Below are 16,550 nucleotides of genomic sequence, written 5' to 3'. Positions count from 1 at the left end.
ATACAAGTGTGTGCATTTATGCTTGTGTGCCTGTGTGTGTGCATGTATATATGTGTGTACTTGTATATGTTCATTTGTAAGTGTGTGCATGTCTGTATGTGTCTGTGCACGTATGCACATATTTGTGCATGCCTGTATGTGGGTATGTGAGTATGTATGCATGTATATATGTGTGCACATGTGTGTATCTGCATCAGTGTGACTTTACTTACAGACAACTCTCAAGTCTATTCAATGTATGTGTCTTCTGAGCTCAGCTTACTTGCCAGGGATTAGCGAGAGAAGGGTGCAACACTTCTGATAAGCTTTTGTTTTGTATATTTTACTTCCGTCCTATAACATTCTGATTTGCAGGTAACTATAAAGTCACCTTGCTGAATCCATGTCCAGTGCTCTGCTTTTCTGTGTTCAAACCCAGCAAGCTCAGGACAAGAAGAGCTCACTGCATGAATGACAAAATCTTGATGAAAAATATCATAATTCTTATTGGAGACAAGATTTTTCTGTAATGGCTTTGGGAGTCACTCCACACTCACACCTCCCAAGTGAGGGAGAAGATTCCTTCTGCCATCCCTGTCCCCAGTCTGCACAGCAGACAGATGGATTCTCGCTGTGGACTATCCCACCCAGGGGGAAGAGTGAGTGCAGCTTTCAGTTCCCTTCAGTGATATCACAATAACACATTTGTCTTATCGCAAAATTCTAAATTGCTTATTTCCAACCCAAGCGAAGTCTTCATATGTTTGAGGTTCTAGAAAAGCCATTCTCCTTATTAACGACTTCATTTTCTTTAGTCAACTAGACACTCTGTCATTTGTTAAATGGTATCTTGGAAACTACTGCAGCGAGAGAATAGTTTATTCTTTCTACAAACAAGGCATAAATCAGAAATAATGATTGTTTTAAAGCACTTAAATAAATGTATCACAGAAGAAAAAAATGCCTAATTTCAATGCTGTGTAGCAGAAAAATGTACTCTAGGTTTCCATAAGGGAGGTAGGAGAGGAGTGGTATAATACAACCCTGTGTGCAGTCAATAGACAGTATCTTTGACAGAGTGTTTTAAATGTGAGAAAAATATACAATCTGCTTTTGAGTGCTACAAGGCTCATGTGGATCCATTGCAGATCTGCTTCAACCAAGGAATGGAAGATAGCCCCTCCCTTGTCTCATCATGTAGGGTTCCAGATGACTGTGCCTCTCCTGAATGATAAAGTCATCTCCTCACCACACTCCACAGGAGCAAAATTCTAGAGCATGATTCAGACATTTATTTTCCAAGATCTCATTTAATCTGTCTGTGCTCTGTTCCCACCACACAAATGCCTTTTCCCTGCTATACCTCACTGTTCCTCCTCCAACCTCTACAGTGTCCAGTGCAGCTGTGGGTCCATTAGCCATCAGCAAGTTTTCCTCTTTGGCCCATTCCCTTTACATGTCCCTCTCTCTGGTCCCTACTTCTGCTGTGCCGTCACCAGTCCAAAGCTCGTGCAGTTCAGAGTTATCCTTTTAAGCCTTTAAGTAGCACATCATAAAATCTGTTCCCTGGGGATGTCTCCTCAGTAACGTTTTCCAGGTTCCTCTTTCCTGTCTTCTGCTTACCAGGACAAGGGTTTCTCAGAGAACTCTTGTCTTACAAGGCTGCCTCTCATAGACACCAGCTGGCCATGGCTTGATCTCGCTCCCTCCCAAGTTCTGCCACTTTGAGTTGAGGTTCACCCCCACACACACACACTGCTATGGTCCTCCCTAGGGCTGAAGGTCAATTCCAGCTTTGGTGAGAGTCCAAAACTCAAGTCCACTTTGGAGAAAGATGAGGCATTTCGATGCATGCACCAGGCAGTTTGAACACTCAACGATAGTTCCAGAAAGATGTATAGTCAAGATGTGCTATGAAAAGATGGCAGGACAGTGATACTTTGATTCTCCTTCAGTGCCCATAATATGTGTGTAGGAAGGAAGGAGGGCGAAACCAAAGAGGGCTGTGAGGAAACAAAATGTGATCAATTGACTTTTTGAACGTGTCTAGATTTAATGTTAGGTCCCTATGACTATCTGCAAAACCTCAGGACAGACAGGTAAACTACTTGAGTAGCTCAATCTGCCCTTGAATGTTTCATTTGAGGAGTCTTCTTCTCGGTGCCATGTGCTCCACAGGAATCACAGTTTCCAGCTTATTTTCAAAAACACTTTGTCAACGGTTTACAGAGTCAACAAACACAAACATCACACAGGTGTGTTCCCAAAACATCCCTGACAGTGAAAAATAAACAAAAGTGGTCAAAGAAGACAACAGGTGAAGCCAGCATCATACAAGACCAGCATCCTCTATGGAGAAAACGCAAACCCTTCACATCATCTTTTACCTTTGGCTGTGCACATCAGTTTTAGTTATTGAATATCACATGGAATTGCAATGTGTGAAATTGACCCATCTCCTGAAAATCCAAAGCAAGATTTCTTTCAACCCATGCTCATTTGTTTTGGCTACTAGCTAGCTAGGTAGATAACAGGTATTCATACATACATACATCCACATGCAAGTACTCATGGCATTGGGAATTTAACCCAGGATCTTTTGTATTCCTTCAAGATCAGTTAAAATAATTTTGTAACATTTTGTATTTTATTATTCAGAGACAAATTATTTAGTAAATAATGTTATTTTTGTGTAATGAGCATTTCCAGAAAGGTGTGAAGGTAGTTTTTGCTGAAAATGCGGTAGCTAGCCTACTAGTTTCCAAAGTGGGTAGACTGCCAGGTGCTTATGTGTGGTTCTGGGAATGGAGACTGACACACAAGTTGTATGTCAGGACACATAACATACAGCCTGTTTTGCATCACAAAGCCTTGACTTCAGAACGCCAAGACTCCTCTATGAACAGTGCATTACATGTTCCTCTAGCGGCCAAGGCTGGTCCTCACACCTACCTCGGTTCTACACTATTCTTGCTGAAAAACAAGAGGAGCAAACAGACTGTATTATGTCATGAGTGTTCTAAGAGGTGTCATTTTCTCCTAGCCTGAGGAGAACGTTTGGAAGGGGCTTATTCTTCCAGTAAATTTAAGATTCACAAGTAATCCTTCTCCTTTTTAGAATCAACATTTTATCTAATAAGTGAGTGGTTTACATTTGGTAATTTGATAAAAACTACTATGTATTCTCTATTTGCCAGTTCCAGCACACTGTGTGGGTGGGCAGAATTGTATCTGATGGCTGCCACCAAGCCAGCTGGCCACCTCGGGGTCTCACGGTGGGTGTTCAGCTTCAGTTAGTTGCTGTATGACATGAAACAGGGCTTTGACCCCTGCAGCACTTCTGCTTATAAATGAGAGTGAAGCTATAAAAACAGCGATGAATTCATCAACAGTGGGTTCTCCCTGACACGTCCCATGCTGGGGGTTATTTACTGTATGTGGTGGCAGAGCCATGCCTTGCCAACCGCGTGAGTTGAAGAAATGTTTTAAAAGGCTGGGAGTCAGTCATGGCCACTGCTGATTCTCTCTAGTCATTACGTCTTGGAAGATATCTGTTATAAAATATTTCAGGTTGACATCAACCTCCTCTAGGGCACACATATTGAGAATCTGTTACAGTACTCATTTCAGAATCCACAGTTAGGACAGTAGACAGAGCACATAAACTCAGGCATGTAGATGTGAAATGGCCGAGGCATACATGGAATTTTGGTGTTGGCTTGGTCTTTGAACTCGGTACTGTCCTTCTTAGCAATGTTAAATCCTGTGTGCTGAGTGTGGAGAGAATTATCACATAGCTGCAGTAAAGAGGTTCTGTAAATAATACCTCCTTCCTTTCCTTTTGAAGGTGTGTGTGCAGGTTCATAAAAAAGAAAGCTACAATACCAATATAGACAGAAGGGCAGTCACCTTCAGGTTCATCCTGCAACGATGAAGGAGACATTCAAACTAGGTCCCACTGGACTGAATACTGACCCAAAAGCTGCTTGAGTCACTAGGCCACAAACATCCATTTAGACAGTTTAGAATGTTCCGACTTAGATATGGGAAGAAACAGCTGATACAGCCTGACATGAGGTGCAACACTAAGAGTACTGCAGAGCACAGCTGCCTTTCCAAATAGAGAGTCACGGACTGAGGCTGTGACTCCATGGGTAGAGTGCACAGCACAAGGATGAGTTCAGATCCTCAGAGCTCACATCAAATTCCAAACACCAAACACATCTCAGTTCTGGGATGGAGACAGAAGGAACCTAGAACATCAGTGGCAGCCGGACTAGTCAAAACAGTGAGCTGCATGTTCAGAGAGAGAATCGTCTAAAAAATATAAGATGGAGAGCTATAGAGGGGACATTTGTTGTTCACTTGTAGCTTCACACTCACCTGAGTGCACACACAAACAGGAATACCTGCACACCTGTAAACACACACATGCCCATAGCCTCCACATTCACTCAAGCGTGCACATACATGCACACCTGCACACACACATTCACACATATGCACACCATATATGCCTAAGCACACACATTTCCTTGCACACCTGCATACACACAACACACACATCTACACATACAACACACAAAATCACAATCCTGCACAGATGTACACACTTGCAGACACTTGCATACATATACATAAATCATATGTACAAGCTGACACACATGTACATTTACACACACATCTACATGTTCATACTTGCTTGTATGTATACACACACAGCACTCACACACTTGTACTCTTGCACACCTATCCATACATGAGTAAATGTGCTTGTAAGCAAACCTGACCTTGTGAGTCTAGTCCCAGGAATTCACATAAAATTGAAAGGAAGGAGAGAATAAAATCTACCAAGTTGTCCTCTGACCCCCACAAGCATTCTGACACTAATTATCTGTGGCACTAGTTCAAACCAAAATCATAGTTGGAATTAAATGAGCAAAACCCTGAATTGATTTTAACCTGTGTCTTATCTGTAAGTTATATTTATTGGAGGTACAAAGCTATTTGGAATGAAAACTCAACAGAAAATCAGCTTGATCAAGCACATAGAACAAAATCGGCGTTTATGATACCCTAAACTATACCTTCTCTGGAGCATTTGAACTAACCAGATACGACCGAAGGCTAGAATGATCCTTGTTCGTTTCATAACTGCCTTTGCTGTTGGAAAGTGATGCTGGATGAAAGATTAAACCTGTTTATACTCCCCTGGGATCCTGTCCCAGAGCTGGGCCCCCTCACTATGTAAAGATATAGATTTCCTAAACAAACCATTTCTGATCTCAGCAAGGAACTTAACAGGGATTTTCAGAGTCAAACACACGGGAGCCCAGCTTGGCTGCACTGGTAAAAGGAACATCCATCTGAAACTTTCAAAGAACAGATGGTTTCCATCATTAAAGCCATAGCAAGAGGTGTGACAAACAAAAGCAGCTTCTCAGCTAGACCAGCAGCATGACGCTGGGTGTGGGGGAGGGGAGTCAGCTGCGCTCAGGGCTGCAGCCAGTCCAGGTAAAGTGGCAGGAGGAATTAGCAGAAGGGCTGGCTCTTTTTTGTCCTAGGAAGGTTTGATAAGAAATAAAATCAATAAAGCTGCTATGAACATAGTTGAACAACTGGGAGGCGAGGAGAGGGGGAAAACTGAGGCCGGGATGTAAAATAGGTGAACAAATATATTAAAAAAAAAAACAGAAATAAAACCTTAGTTCAAAGAAAGAAAATAATCAAGCACTGGTACTGATAAAACATTTGTTTTGCCTTTCGGTTACATTAGTGATTCGTTTCCATGCTAAATCTGGTGATTTCAGGTAAGATTCACAGGATATCAAGTGAAGCGAACTGTGAAAACAAATATTTGCTAGAGCAATAGAGAGGTAGGGAGGAGTGTCATGATGAAACAGTGAACACAAGTCTGGGAAATCCAGGTGAAAATACATCCTCCAGGACAGCTATCCCCCTGACTCAACTAAACTCATCGCTTCTCCCCTGGCCCTGAAAGGGACAGCTCTGAGGCTGCCCAAATGCTCCTAATTTACCCATCATGCCCCAGTAAGCATGTGACAGCATATGGACTAGACCAAGAAATTATGCAAATCAGCCCAAAGAGTGAGAAAGTTAATGAAAGATGGAAAAATTATGCCAATTAATAAGGGAGGAAGCAAAAGGAGAAGCTCTGCTCTTTAATTATGCTGTCGCGCTTTATGCTATTAAAGAGTAACTCAGGGCCTGACAATCACATCTCACTAATACTTGATAATCAGAATGGCCTGTGTGGGCCTCAAGATGGCTTAATGGGCAAAGGAACTTGCTGCAATGGAACAGCATTACCCAAGGGCAAGCTGGGGAGGAAGTTGGTTTTGAAAGGAGGTTGGGGGACATGGGAGGGTTTAGAGAGAGGAAAGGAAAGGGGTAGAATGATATAACTGTATTTTAATTTAAAATAAATAAAACTTAAAATGCAATGTTATGGAACACTGACATTTATTAGTCCCAGTGACTCAAAAGCAGCCATTAAAAGTGTTACTGAAATGATGCAAGTCACCTGCTCATTGCAGACATTTAGATTAAAGAACTAAGAGCAATCTTATCTCTTCAATCAGTTTTGTGAATATTCACTTTAGCACTGACAATATGAAAGATGGGAGAGAGACTCTGAAAGCAGCTGGCCATGCCTTCAGACATTTACATCAGATCCTCTTTGTTGTTAGTATAGTCATCTCATTTCACATGTATTTATTAATGCTACTTAGACTTGTCTGTAGCTGTACACATACAAATTCAGAAGGCAGTCCAGTGCTATGTCAATTCAGCTAATCAACAAAATAGTTTCTTCCTTAAAACCTATGACTTCCTTCACCATGGGATTTGAGAGGGTTTCCATGGCCGGGTATGGATTTCCTTTTGAGATATGAGCCTTAAATCTAAGCAGGGTGTAATTGGTTGCCCACATAAGAGTTATGCCACTATTGCACAAGTGGGCCCATCTTGCCTGGCAGTTTGGTCTCATGGATCCCAGGGTTCACTATGGGGTAAGAGTTTGGATGAGTAAGAGCTTTTAACCTAGCAGCATGTATAGCACCTTCTGGCACCGTGAAGCAGGTCAGCCAGAAGCAGGACTTCAGAAAAGTCTCAGTTCGATTTCTCTGCATCATGCTACCAAGGTGTATGGTGTTTTCAGCAATAGAGTCTTACCTAGTTATGGTGGGCAGCCAATGGCAATGGCAAGAGTTTTATTGTTTAAGGGTTCTCTGGGACGTCCCTGACCAGCTCACAAGGAGATACCACTAAAATAAGGCACTTAACTTGGTCTCTAATTCATTTGGAAGACTGAAACTTAATATTCCACATGTTGTTTTCAAAATATTGAATTACTAATGGCTTTGAAGTAAACAAAAATGGTAAAAGAAGAATGAGGAGACAGTACCATTTACAACTAGTTAACATGTGAGCTTCACTTTAAAAGATTAAAGTAAAAGGAACCAGGCACAGTGGTGCACACCTTTAGTCTTGGTTCCTGGATCTCTGTGAGTCAGTGGCCAGTCTGGTGTAAAGAGTGAGTTCTAGAACAACCAGATGTGTGTGTGTGTGTGTGTGTGTGTGTGTGTGTATGTGTGTGTGTGTGTATGTGTGTTCCTGTGTCCCACCCAGTCAGGGGTCAGGACAAATCTTTCCCACTGATGTTGCCCAAGTAAGCACACAGGGGCTTATATTAATTGTAACCATCCAGCCATTAGCTCAGGCTTATTACTGACTAGCTCTTACACTTGAACTCAGCCTATTTCTATTAATCTATATGTCGTCATGTATTCCACAGCTTTACCTGTGTGCCATTACATGCTGCTCCCTGGATGGTGGGATGGCATCTCTCTCCCCTCTCTCCTTTCACTATCTCGCTTGGATTTTCCAGCCTGGCTCCATCCTGCCCTGCCATAGGTCAATGCAGCTTTATTTATCAACTAATCAGAGCAATGCATATTCACAGTGTACAGAAAGACATCCCACAGCATGTGTGTGTGGTGTAGTGAGACCCTATGGTGATATTTTATTTGTATTAAAATGTTATTTGTATATTAATAAATAAAGTTGCTCAGGGGTCAGAGCTATTTGCAAGCCATAGGAAAGCAGGGCAGTGGTGGCATACACTTGTAATCCCAGCACTTGGTAGGCAGAGCTGGGTAAGTCTCTGTGTGTTCAGGGATACAGCCATTATTGGATACACATGCCTTTAATCTCAATACCAATCATGGAAAACCTGGAGGCCTATACAGACAGGCCGTGACGAGGTGGTCATGTGGTTGGGTTTACAACCAATGAGAAGGCAGAACAGGAACTCTATATAAAGACTTTAACACAGGGGTAGTTCTGGTTCAGAGAGGTAGGACCACTGCCGGAGGAAGGGTAAGGTTTTAGCTCTTAGCTATGACCTCTTGGCTTTCTTCTTTGCATTGGTTCTGTGTTTCTTATTTAATAAGAAGGTTGGTTACATCTACATTTGGCGCCCAATGTGACAAGAATCCATTAAAAACTGCTTGGTTTGGCTTGGCGGCAGGTCCGGTTTCTGGCCTAGATGGCCTGGCTCCCTAGCTTGGGCCCAGGCCTGACTGACCCACAGCTGGAGCTACTTGCAACTGCTACAAACAACTCAGGCCTGCCCTGCTGAACAGTGAGGGCCCCTGCCTGTAAAGCCAAGGCTTGACTCGGCTCAAGCGGCTATGCTTTCTCTCTCTCTCTCTCTCTCTCTCTCTCTCTCTCTCTCTCTCTGGATTCACATCTCGAACATCAGGTGGCTGTTTTGAAATTCCCTGGGATTCTACTGTTCTACCCAGACTTGGTAAGTCAATTAACATATCTATTTAAAAGAGAATTTTTTTTCTACATTAAAAAAAAAATTGGGCTTTATGTGTACATTGGAAGAAAATTGGGCTTTGTTTGAAATTTTAGGCACTCTGACAATGGAACAACTATATGAAAAGATTAATATTGATCGAATTATTCAGTTTATTACTTTTCTTATCCTCATTTTACTATTTAAAAAGATAGTCAATTTAAGTGCCAGGATAACAGTCTTAGAAAAACTTGTTAAGCCAGTAAAAATGAATTATAGAGAAATTCAAATTCAGTCAGAAGAAATAAACAGTGAAGTTGTTTCAAAATTGGATCATAAGGTTACAGAAAGAAAGCCAGTTTTCACACAATCACCCTTAATTTATCCGGTAGCCATACAGCAGCTACCTGATGAAGAGAATGAACAAAATACTTGAGTTCCAGTTAAAATGTTAGACTTATGAAGATTTAAGGAGGCAATAGCATCTTATGGCATGCATTCCCCATATGTAAAGCAAATGTTAAACACCTGGTCAACTTGTAATAGGATTCTACCAAAGGACTGGCGGGATTTGGCACAGGCTGTTCTTGAACCTGGACAAAATCTCCAGTGGAAAATGTGGTTCAATAATGAGGCTAAAAATATAGAAAAACAATGGAGGGATAACGGAATACAAGTCTGCCAGGATCAGCTTATTGGAGAAGGCCAATATGCTTCAGTACAAACACAATGTTCATATGATGTCCAAACCCTAGTTCTATGTCGAACGGCAGCTTTGAATGCATGGGACAGAGTTGAAGAGTCAAGAAAAAAAACTGAGTCATTTACAAAGGTTATACAGGGCCCAAAAGAATCTTTCACAGATTTCTTACAAAGATTGACTTCAGCAGTACAGAAAATGGTCCCGAATTCAGAGGCTAGTCAGATAAAAATTGAATCTTTGGCCTTTGAGAATGCAAATGCAGCATGCAAAAGAATAATCAGGCCGTTAAAGGCAAGATCTGCACCTTTGCAAGATTGGATTAAAGACACAGTTAATGTTGAGGCTTATGACCATGTTGATATGTGGGTAGGAAAAGCAATTTCAAAAGGTTTGAGGAATGTTAGATGTTTTGGATGTGGAAAGCAAGGACATTTGAAAAGGGATTGTAAACAGGTCATTCCTAGAAATAATGTTTCTTCAAGGAACACTGGCAACAGAATGCCCCTTCCTTCTGGAGTATGCAGAAGGTGTGGTAAGGGAAAACATTGGACCAACGAATGTAGATCAACAAGGGACAGACAGGGTAATCCTCTGCCTCGAGCTTCGGGAAACTCCCAGAGGGGCCTCAGGCAGGCCCCCACAGTAAATCCAGTTCAAACCTTTCCTGCAGTTGTAGAGGAAAGCCCTACTCAAAGCAACTAAATAACCAAATGTCTATTGGAATAAATCATGTTGGTCGAGATGATGAAACAGAGAAAATAGGAAATTCAGGAAAAAACACAAAGAAAATTTTTTGGCAAACTTCTATTAATGAACAAAGACCAAAACTAACAATAAAAATAAATGGTGTTTTGTTGTCTGGTCTGGTAGACACAGGTGCGGACATTACCATAATTGCACCAGAATTTTGGCATCCAACTTGGCCTCTTCAAGAGGTAAACGTACAACTGTTAGGAATTGGGACATTATCTTGAGTGAAACAAAGTGCAAGATGGCTTGAATGTATAGGTCCAGAAGGACAGAAAGGAAAATTAAAACCATATATGGCTAACATAGCTATGAACCTTTGGGGTCGAGACTTGTTACAGCAATGGAATACTCAGATTAATATCCCTCCAATCTCAGAAACAAATCATAAATTAGTACATGTTTCTGAGAGAAATATTAAAAAATATTATTTTAATGAGTGCTCACCAGCCATCCATGTCATACAAGAACAGGGCACAACAACTGATAATCTTCCAAAAACACCAACAGCTCTACCTTTAAAATGGTCAACAGACAAGCCTGTAAGGGTTCAGCAATGGCCTTTAACAACAGAGAAACTCCAGGCTTTAGAAGAGCTGGTAGAAGAACAGTTAAATGCTCATCATATTGAAGAATCAACCAGCCCTTGGAATTCTCCTGTATTTGTTATTAAAAAGAAATCTGGTAAATGGAGAATGGTAACAGACCTTAGAGCAATTAACAAAGTAATTCAGCCAATGGGCTCTTTACAATCTGGAATTACTTTGCCTACTCTGTTACCAAAAGGATGGCCTCTCATAGTTATTGATTTAAAAGACTGTTTCTTTTCAATACCCTTACAAGAAAAAGACAGAGAAAGATTTTCTTTCATAGTGCCTACTTATAATAATTCTCAACCGGTTAAAAGATTTCAATGGAGGGTTCTCCCACAGGGAATGTTGAATAGCCCAACTTTGTGCCAATATTTTGTACAACAGCCATTAGAAGTGGTACGTAAAAAATTTCCTAAATCTATAATATATCATTATATGGATGATATTTTATTAGCTGACTCAAATGCAGATACTTTAGAAAGAATGTTTAAAGAAGTAAAGAAAATTTTGCCTTGCTGGGGATTACAAATTGCTCCTGAAAAGATACAAAGAGGAGATTCTATTAATTATTTAGGATATAAAATAGAACTTCAAAAAATTAGACCTCAAAAGGTGAAAATTAGGAGAGATCAACTACAGACTCTTAATGACTTTCAAAGATTATTTGGAGACATTTCTCATCTAAGAACTATTGTTGGGGTAAACAATGATGAACTGAATAATTTGTTTAAAACCTTAGAAAGTGATAAGGACTTGAATAGTCCAAGAGAATTATCACCTGAAGCTGAGAAAGAATTGGCCTTGGTAGAAAAGAAAGTACATGAAGGGCACATAGATCGTATTGATCCAAAGCTGGATTGCCTTTTGGTTATTTTACCTTCTAGGCATTCTCCAACAGGAATATTAATGCAAAGGGAAGATATTATATTGGAATGGATATTTTTACCAAATAAACCAAATAAAAAATTAAAAACTTATGTGGAAAAAATCTCTGACTTGATTTGGAAAGGAAAATTGAGACTTCGTCAATTAGCAGGAATGGACCCAGCAGAAATTGTTGTACCTTTAACTAAGGAGGACATTGAAAAATTATGGATAGAAAATGAAGCTTGGCAAAAAGCTTGTAGTAATTTTTTGGGAGAAATTAACAGCAAATATCCCCAAAGCAATAGAATTGATCTTATAAAGAGAGGTGATTGGATCTTGCCTCGAATTGTGAGGAAAAAAACCATATCTGGAGTTCGTACATTTTATACAGATGCCAACAAACAAGGTTACAAATCAGAAAATTTAAGTAAAGTGGTTCAAAGTTCTTATAATTCAGTTCAAAAATCAGAATTGTATGCTATTCTGTTGGTATTAATAGATTTTTCAGAACCTCTCAATGTAGTAACTGACTCTCAGTATGCTGAAAGAGTAGTATTACATATTGAGACTGCAGAATTTATCCACGATGCTTCAGAATTAATTTCACTATTTATTCAATTACAAGATACAATCAGAAAAAGGAGTCATCCTTTATATATAACTCACATCCGATCCCATATTGGTCTGCCAGGCCCTCTAGCACAAGGCAATGATGAGATTGATAAATTATTGATAGGAAATGTGCTGGAGGCCTCAGAATTTCATAAAAAACATCATGTCAATAGTAAAGGTTTAAAAAAGGATTTTTCCATAACCTGGCAACAAGCCAAAGAAATAGTAAAGAAATGTCCTACTTGTTCCTTCTACAATCAAACGCCATTACCAGCAGGATGTAACCCAAAGGGTACTCAGAGGAATGAAATCTGGCAGATGGACGTGTTTCACTTTGCAGAATTTGGAAAATTGAAATATGTACACCACACTATCGATACTTATTCAGGATTTCAATGGGCAACTGCTTTGAGTTCCGAAAAAGCTGATTCTGTAATCACTCATTTGCTAGAAGCTTTGGCCATCATGGGTATACCTGCACAAATCAAAACTGATAGTGTTCCATCATATGTCTCTGTTAAAATGAAACAGATTTTTGCTTATTATAATATAAACCATATTACAGGTATACCACATAATCCTACAGGTCAAGCAGTTATAGAAAGATCAAACAGAACTCTAAAGGATATGCTAAATAAACAAAAAGGAGTAACAAAAACCCCCAGAAATAGACTACATAATGCTCTATTAACTTTGAATTTTCTCAGTGCCAACGAGAAAGGAACAACAGCTTCAGAGAGACATTGGATAATAGAAAAAACTACAGAATTAAATCAGCCTATATACTTTAAGGATGTGCTGACCTCAGAATGGAAACCAGGGTATGTGTTACGTTGGGGACGAGGTTTTGCTTTTATTTCTACAGGAGAAAATAAGCTGTGGGTACCATCAAAATTGATAAAGGTTTGATTTGAACAAGAGAGACCTCTTAATTAGAGGAGGTGATAGTTCATCAACTATCATGAACATCCAATTTAAACTAACTTATACCAGTAACACATGCCTTTTCATTTAATCAGATAATAACTTGCCAAAAAGGAACATAAAAAAAAAAAAAAAAAAAAAAAACCTTGGGGAAAGGTTTTTGTTTTCGTCTTTTAGGAGAATGAAGTTTAAGGAATTTGAAGAACACTGGACAAATGAGACAACTGAAGAAAAGGGACAAATCATCTATACTAAGAAACAGAGTGAAATGGTGTATGGGTATGTTATCTAAAAAATTTTATGTCTTCCTAAATGTTTGTTTCTGCTTTTCTTTAAAGATTTAACACTATTGGTCTTCTAATAGTCCCAGTTCAATTAAAATTTAAAGCTGACTTTGGAGTTGGAGAATGTCTCTCTCCTTTAAACTCAAGCATGTTGTTAAAAGGAAAATGCAAACTCCCTGTATCATGCCAGAAGAAAAGAGCCATCTTCTGCTTTGGGACAGGAGAAAAGCCAAATTAATTAAGGGACTATTCTATTACTAATCTCAACTCTTTGATTCTATTCTGATTCTTTAAACTTTTCTTAAAGTGTGAATTTTATATCAAACTTACAAGATTAATATATATATAGATATAAATATACATTTTAAACTTTGTTAAGATATAAATGGTCATATAGAGTACTAACTAATTCTAAAAAGCTGCATATATAGTCTTTGTGTTCGAGTCTCTTATCAGTTTTTGCAGGAAATCACAGTCAAGCCTAACCTCAACTGAAATCTCCAGGAAGAAGATGGGGCCCCACAACAACAACAATTCCACTTGGACAATAATAACATCACTAAGCTGACAAATACCATCTACAGATCAGTTTTGAACTACAAAGTGCTCAGAGCAATTTTGAGAGAGCTAGCTGAGATGATCTAGTCTCACAGACTACTTGAATAAGGATTTGAGATAAACCCTGAACTTTGGCATTATACACAGACTGGATAACGAAGGATATAGTTACCTTTCCTAGAATTTGAAAATTAACCTAAATTTTTTCTTTTCAGGATAAAGATACCTTCGCCCATACCCAGCAGGAAGCAATTTCAAGAATATGATGCCCACATTCCCAAAGATGTGGTGTGGGGCAGGTGTTTTTTTGGTCTTTTAATGGGTTTTGGGTCTGGAATAATTTTCATTGATTAGGGGGGTTGGTTACAAGTTGTTGTCAAGGGATAGGAAAAGGGCTAAGCAAAGGAGATTAGATTTAAGGTTCTTATTAAAAAAAAAAAGAAAGAAAGAAAAGAAAAGAAAAATGTAAATACTTTACATTGGATTGGATTGTTTTATATTGTATACAAATTATATATTGAAATTGATATTGTTAGAAAATGCTATATGTATATTTCTAATTGTACCGTTCATTTAACAATGTAATGCAATTTTCTGATCCTTGAATGGTGTTATTACCAACTATTAGGATAAAAAGAAATGAAAGTTAGTAGTTAGACATTATAATAGAACTTGTAGTTATATTAGGTATGTTTTCAAGATTGAGTAGATATATTTTAGATAGACAGGTTATCTTAAAACCCTTCAGAGATATATAGAAGATGGCATTTAAAATGTTTTAATAACTTAGAAAGTTTTTCTTTTTTGTTATGACCATGAGACATGTCGGCTCCTGGCAGTACCAATCTACTTCAGAGAAAATATGGGCTTTGAAAACACTGCATATGGAGTTAACTTTCATTGTGGCAAAAGTTAACCACTGGACAACAAAGTATCCTCGAATCAACTGCTGACAAACAGGACAGACAGGACACGAAACAAAGGACTACTGATTCTTGCCAAAACAAGTGTGGTTATGGCTTTATCAAAAGGCATCTTCTGCCGGGCGGTGGTGGCGCACGCCTTTAATCCCAGCACTCGGGAGGCAGAGCCAGGCGGATCTCTGTGAGTTCGAGGCCAGCCTGGGCTACCAAGTGAGTTCCAGGAAAGGCGCAAAGCTACACAGAGAAACCCTGTCTCGAAAAACCAAAAAAAAAAAAAAAAAAAAAAAAAAGGCATCTTCTGAGGCCAGGACAATATGACACCATCCCTGAAGTGGCTTTCGCAATCCGGGAAAGGTACAGTGCCCTTTTCTTCGAAGGCAGCTTAACAAGCAGTAGGCCGATGACTTCTGATGTGCAATGGGAAGGTAGTTGAAACAGTTATTCTTGAAGAGTAATTAAGCTCACACCTCTCAACAGTAGAATGGCATTTAATAGAGGGATATAGAGAAGAATAAGATGCTGAAATGAAGCCACATACACACATAGCCAAGAAGAATGGACAGGTGAATTCAAAAAACATCAACAATTTCCAGAATTTAAAATCCTGAATCATGACATGACACTAGTGGAAATCAGGTGTTTCTGGTACATGGAGTGCTCTCACCCAATGTGAGGTTGAACTGTTGACCTTGTGTACATCCTACTTCACAAATGAGTCTGTCAGATACGCTAAGCCTATAGGCTGAAGATGATGCCCAAAACTGCGGAGAAACCTCAGATGATTGTCCAGGCAGCTGGCTGTTTCTGTCAACTCACAATTTTTTGGAAGTTGCTTGCATATACTTCCTGTTTTTATTTTTTTGTTAGCTAATATTATTTCCTTCTTGGGTCTCTGAGGGAGTTGAAGATTAGTTAGTTATAGTTGAAGATTAATTAGGATAGAAAGTGAATTAGATACAATAGAATAGATAATGAAATTATTTTCTCTGAATTTGTCAAATACAAATGAACTAGACATTGTTTAGGTATTTATTACTTGTATATATTGTATATAGTTATTGTACTTTTGTATATAGTTTTTCTTATGTTAGTTATAAGCTTTTTCTTTTTCTCTTTTTTATTAAAATAGAAAAGAGGAAATATGGTGATATTTTATTTGTATTAAATGTTATTTGTATATTAATAAATAAAGTTGCTCAGGGGTCAGAGCTATTAGCAAGCCATAGGAAAGCAGGGCAGTGGTGGCATACACTTGTAATCCCAGCACTTGGTAGGCAGAGCTGGGTAAGTCTCTGTGTGTTCAGGGATACAGCCATTATTGGATACACATGCCTTTATTCTCAATACCAATCATGGAAAACCTGGAGGCCTATACAGACAGGCCATGACGAGGTGGTCATGTGGTTGGGTTTACAACCAATGAGAAGGCAGAACAGGAACTCTATATAAAGACTTTAACACAGGGGTAGCTCTGGTTCAGAGAGGTAGGACCACTGCCGGAGGAAGGGTAAGGTTTTAGCTCTTAGCTATGAC

The sequence above is a fragment of the Peromyscus californicus genome, unplaced genomic scaffold (genome assembly GCF_007827085.1).
Source record: "Peromyscus californicus insignis strain IS unplaced genomic scaffold, ASM782708v3 Scaffold_9__1_contigs__length_137607984, whole genome shotgun sequence".
In the NCBI taxonomy this organism is placed as follows: Eukaryota; Metazoa; Chordata; class Mammalia; order Rodentia; family Cricetidae; genus Peromyscus; species Peromyscus californicus.
The sequence above is the reverse complement of the archived record's forward strand: the minus strand, read 5'-3'. Positions refer to the sequence as shown.